Source organism: Clavelina lepadiformis, chromosome 7 (genome assembly GCF_947623445.1).
Source record: "Clavelina lepadiformis chromosome 7, kaClaLepa1.1, whole genome shotgun sequence".
In the NCBI taxonomy this organism is placed as follows: Eukaryota; Metazoa; Chordata; class Ascidiacea; order Aplousobranchia; family Clavelinidae; genus Clavelina; species Clavelina lepadiformis.
The window spans coordinates 2,020,788-2,026,787 of NC_135246.1; positions in this window are offsets into that span (position 1 = coordinate 2,020,788).

Consider the following 6,000-nt stretch of genomic DNA (forward strand, 5'->3'; position numbering starts at 1 on the left):
CTTTGAGAAAAAGTCATATTCAGGTAAACGCACTCTGCATTCTTAAACTTTCTGCCCTAATGCCAAAAAAATCATATCAAAAATCAAAAATCAAAAAAATAAAAATCAAAAATCAAAAAAATCAAAATTAAATGCTCACACGTTTAAAATGACTGCTACACTAGCACGTAAGTCATAATCGTTTTAGTCTGAGAATAGCCTCAGTAATCATCTGTAGCTGCTACACTGGACGTAGTCTGCATCGCGCATTTGTTCTGAGGAGACGTTTATTAGTCAGATGCTGTAGGTAAGCGTTTGTTTTGTGACATTGTTCATGTCTAACAATTAAAGCGGATTAGCCTCACATGTTAAATAGTTCCTCAGATCGCAATCTTGCGGTGCAGTCCGCAGTACACAGTGGTTTAGAATTTTTTTCGCTCAAGGCACATCACGCTACATAAATTTCATGCGAGGCTCGAGGCACATCTCATTGATGTACCATTATTTCTTATGGCGATGTAGTAAGTGTCCATACCAGTAAGCAAAAGAGCCTTTACAAAACCCTGGATAGCCTTTTAAAAAAACTGTCACTATTTTACCGGAAACAATTGTACGTTCAAAGCTATTTTTCATGTATTCTTGTTACACTGAATTCAATGTAACAATGGTATGTCTGTTTCTTAAGCGTTCATTTTAATTTTATATTAAGACGCCTATATTTTCTCTATTAACTGTGACTCGCATCTGTCTACCTATTCTCAGAAGGTAACGAATTCAGCTTAGAAAACTCGAAGCATCAGTCTACTTAGTCTACAGACAAGTAATAACTTAATAGAAATATTATTATTATTGCAAACAAAGATTATATTTACAGGTTAACAATAACATATATTTTTGCGGAAGTACGCCTCAGTTACTTCTCAATAGACATCTAGAAATATCACATTCAGCATACAACATCAAGTTCAATAACGAGAGGTTATAAGATGTCCACCATAGCACTCGACGAGTGCTCTTCTCGACTTCAACAACTCGTACTTTTTGAGGAGGAAAACGGTTACATGTATACAGGTTGGCAGATAGTAAAGAAACCAATATCTAAGTACAACAAATATAAATTGCAAGTGGTGCAATAAAAGTGGACATTGGACATTGGACTTTGCTGTTTATCCAATGAGATCAAGTAAATATGTTTATTAACTTTTTTATAAGTTACGCATTAATTGTACGATATCCAAGAGATTAGATGAGATTGGATAAGAACACTTACAAGCCCATTCTCCTCACCTAAACATCTATTTTTAACTATGCGCTGCGTGACCTACTGTAGGCTACTTACTGCGAAATAGTCACTCTGTTATACCAAACCTGTTTCCATCAACAATTTTTATTTGTGGCTTTGCAGCCAAACGGGCTAAAAAGAAGGTTACTTTTATCCAAAATCACAACTAAAATTGCGTGTTCTTCTCGCTTAACACAGCTACTTCTTTAAAGAAGCAAATTGGTCAACAAATGAAAAAACTGATAAAACTATATTTGCAAATTGATAATCGTAATGTAAATTAAGGTACTGAACAAAATTAAATACGCAAGATTGTATAAAGAAAGGTAATCAACAAAAGAATGTAAATTAAAAAGAAAAACGAAACCTCGAATGGAAAATTTCGCAAAACGTGGCGCTTACCGCCACAAATCTATTAATAGACCAAGATAATAACAAATCTATGGTTAAACCGAACAAGTTCTGATGAAATCTTCCGCTCAAGTTACGCAACTTTTCCCACTATTATGGTCGTCTTGAGCCTGGAACCAATCCCGAAGTTCCTGTGACATTTATTAGTCGCGGTGTATAGATACCGTTTAACGTTCACCTTAGCGATACCAATAATTTACTTGCAATACTAGATTAAACGATTCGATCGAAACATTGTGTTTTTTTCCGAAAGAATCAAGTTCCAATACGGGTAGGCTATATCTATTTATAAGAATCTGGACTATGACTCGGTCAAGAGACTCAAGCGAGGAATCATCGCCAAGTTTAAGTCAAGCAAAGAATATCCGAACTATGAACGAAATATTTGATGCCACTCAGGTCATTGGGATTTTTAAGATTGTGTTGAAAAGTGGGGGGAAAAGAGTTTTCAAAAATTTGAAAAGATAGCTTTAAAATTTGCTTATCTCTCCACATAGTTCAAATTTAGCGAAAAGCAAAGTTTTGTGTTTTCAAGCCACTTTAGAACGCCTTGATATAAAATTTATTTTTACACTTGTACAAAAGCTTGCATTTTTTGTTGATTTCAGCTCGGTGTTCTAAATTCTAAAAGATACTATCAAGGATTTTTGTTGGTGTTTGTGGTTTTAAAGGTGGCGTATGTTTGACGCCAACATTTTGGGATTCCCCTTTCTTTTCTGACAACTTTACGCATGAAGTGGTTCCATTTCAGATTCTCATTTTGAATTTTGAAAGGTTCCAAGTTCTAAAGTTGGAAGTTAGCTAGCCTACGCCTAAAACGCCGATGTTTTAGCAAGTTAAGCTTTAGGGCTGTCACGTCATTTCCACGTCTTGTGGTTGTGGGCTAATTTGCTGTAAATATTGTACCAGACTCAGACTCGGAACACACTTTGTTTTAACGTTTTTGAAGGGGATTTGCTAAAAGTTAACGACGTCGCAGTCTGCTGACAGTCTAAGATGGTAATTTGTTCAGAGTTTACCAGTATTTATTTTTCATCCCACTATATCTAACATATCTTCATGTTATAATTTTTGAACTTTGAGTTGGTTTTGCAAATAAAATACTAAACTCGCCACTGAGCTTGCAATACTGTCTACCGGTATTAACCTACCCTGCTGACCTGTGGCTGAATATATAGCCTAGATTACAGCAAACTGGGGCAAATTGAACTACTTTTTAAGGTTTTTAGATCTTAGAAAATTCAGAGGTTGTTTAAATACGGTCACCAAAACCTTATTTTAGCATAAAATTGCCCTCTTGGTAAAACACCTTGGACCTACTGGAAAGTACAACAGTTTTCAAAGAGAAATTATGTTTGCAAACATGCAAATTTCGGTGTGCACGGAAATCTGAATTCTTTGTTTATTTAATATGAATTGGCGTTAAAACAACCAGTTTTTTTGTTTATTATTTAGATAAATTGGTTTGGTAAGTAAAGTATTCGGCGTACATATTGATGAATCATGTGCGTGCAGGTTCCACACTTTCCACTATGGGCCTTGGTTAGTTCACTCACTTTGCTCTACGAGTAAAGTGAAATATATTGTATTTTTTGATTAACTTTCACTTTACCACCTGTATAGTCAACGTATGGGGTAATATGAACAGCTATCTGCGCTTTTGAAAAGAAACAACCATTTTAATGGCGTAATAATAAAATAATACAAATAAATAAACAAATAAATAAAATAAAAAGCAGGCTGATAGTTTTGCATTATAATAGCAGTTGTTATTCATCTTGAAACGTCAGTGCTTTGTTACACATCACACAATTCCAATATTTACACTTAAAGATCACATTCAACACAGAAAAAGACCTCTTCATAACCACAATCACCTGTTAAGCAGTCATCAGTCAGTACAGCACCACTTTTTATCGCAGAGGTTGCAACTACCCACTTTGCTTGCTTTCTTTTCATATCTTCATTCCAATTTTTCTTGCACCGGTAGCTTAAACCACTATTGTCATTAACCCTGTATCAGAAACAAGTTTCTTTCTGGGAGTTTTTTATCTGGCTTAATTCACTTCGCGGAGAGTTACTTTAATTGTTTTCGTTTAACTGAATCTTGTTTATAAATTCTCACTGCTCGAAGTCCAACTATCTTCTCTAACTTGTGCCATGTCCATGGAATATTCTTTATTTTAGTCTAACTGTTACCGGTATTGCTGAACAGAAGGTTCAAGAGCATTGTTAATACTTTACCCACGGAGAGCATTATCAGTTACCACGATAACAGTTAAAGCACCATCGAGCATTGAATGTGATCTATACCATTGCAAGGCTGGGCGTTAGCTTCTACACAATCCCAGCGGTTTTATTGCAATCAATTTCTCAAGTCAAGACTAAGGCAAGGCAGATCTTCCCATTCGTATGAACTTGGGAGACCTTTTCTTGTATTACTATGTGGTACGTGGTTTACACTGAATCTGAACAGAACCAGACCAATATTTTATCGTATGATACTGGCTTGTGTGATTTTTCCAACTTAATATGAGTATAGTTAAGAAGCATATTCTGTTAGTCAGTAAATGAGACTGTTTCAGTTTTTGCTGATATGAAAAAGAGCTTTTCACTTACTTTAAATTATATATATATTTTACATCATAGGTTAAAACCTATTTTTACTGAATATAATCCCTGATCTGCCGTAAGTGAAGTGAAGGTTTTCTCTTTTGGTACTAGTACAGCATCTTTACCACAATCATGGAAATGGTAAGGCAACTATATTTATTTCAGTTACAGCTGCGGCTACTTTTTTAAAAATTGATTATGCACTTTCTGCATAAGAGTTAATTATATATTTAGGTAGTCTTATATACAGTATATACATATTCGTATAAGTTTGCATATGCAATTTATTATATATTAGTTTATTACAATTTATTTAAGACCTAATGTATATTTGTTTCTTGCCATAATGACTTTATTTGCCCTTTATCTACCGTATGTATAACAGTCACTGGGTTACTTTTAATCATGTATGAACATATATGTTATAACATGTACTGAACACCGATTTTTCGAGTGTTATTTTGTGGATAAGACAACGCTTAAACACTTCAGAGTAGTTCGTTGCAAGTGTTTTTAATGCTAATCTGCAAAGCACTCCACAATTTAATTTTGAAAATATTGTACTAAGAATTGTCGTTTGATATAGTATTTACACCGGTTATATGTGTGTGGTGCTTTTAGTTCACAGTAATTTTTAAGATCATTGGATGGACGTTTTAATTGGCAGCTACTAATTTTTTTAAAAACCATTTTGTGCAAATTCAAATGAAAGATGCCTTTTAATCAAGTATTTTAATATGGTATCATAATTATTCATTTCATTTCAAATGTTCTTTTTGGCTTTCATGGTTGCAAAATATGTGAAAATGGCTCATTTGTACATGGTGAATTGAAAATGTATAGAAAAGCCTATAGTGTGTCATATATACATTGTTAACCTTACTTTCCTATGTAACAGTGGCCACTTAAAAAATCCATAGGTACGACAGAATAAAATAAATCTAATATATATATATATCATATATAATAAAAAACGTATAATAAAATCCATCCATCCATCCTATAATTTAATTTGCCATAAAGTCAAATTCATAAATACGTTATAAAATTCCCAGTTAATAAATCTTGATGTCGCTTTATAAATGTGTTTTCAAGTTTTTTGCACTGTATTTGTAAATGAACAGAGGCTTATTCTGACGTAACTAACTGTTTTTGATTATATTGCCATTGGCATGATTATGATTAAAGCTGTGAAACCCAAATTACATTCTCATCTCAGAAAGACAATTTCACTCAAACAAACCACGTTGCCACATTTTCTGCGTTGAATAAACGATTGATAGCATTCTTACCTTCCAGGTCTAGGTATGATGAACTAACAGTTAATAAAACCACTGCTAATTAACTTTGAATTCAATGTCTACTGTGTCAAATAAACTACAAGCTTTCGTACATCTTAATTTATAACCAGCAGCATATCAGTGTTAACATTTTACACTATTCTGGACAATTTTACTTTTTGGGTTACAAAATATGTGTTTTTTTAGTGATTAATTGATCTTATTTTTGTTTTCCCAATAAAGGTATCGGCAATTAAAAGTGTCTAAAAATTGCTAAACTTTGCCATGATTTGATTTTGATTTTGACTATGTTATGTATGTTCATACCTAAACAACTTAACAAAGTATTTAAACATTAACCTATCAATCCTGAATTTTTTACAATATTATCCATTTTTGTCAAGTTCAACACCAATGAGACTGAGGCACAACAAA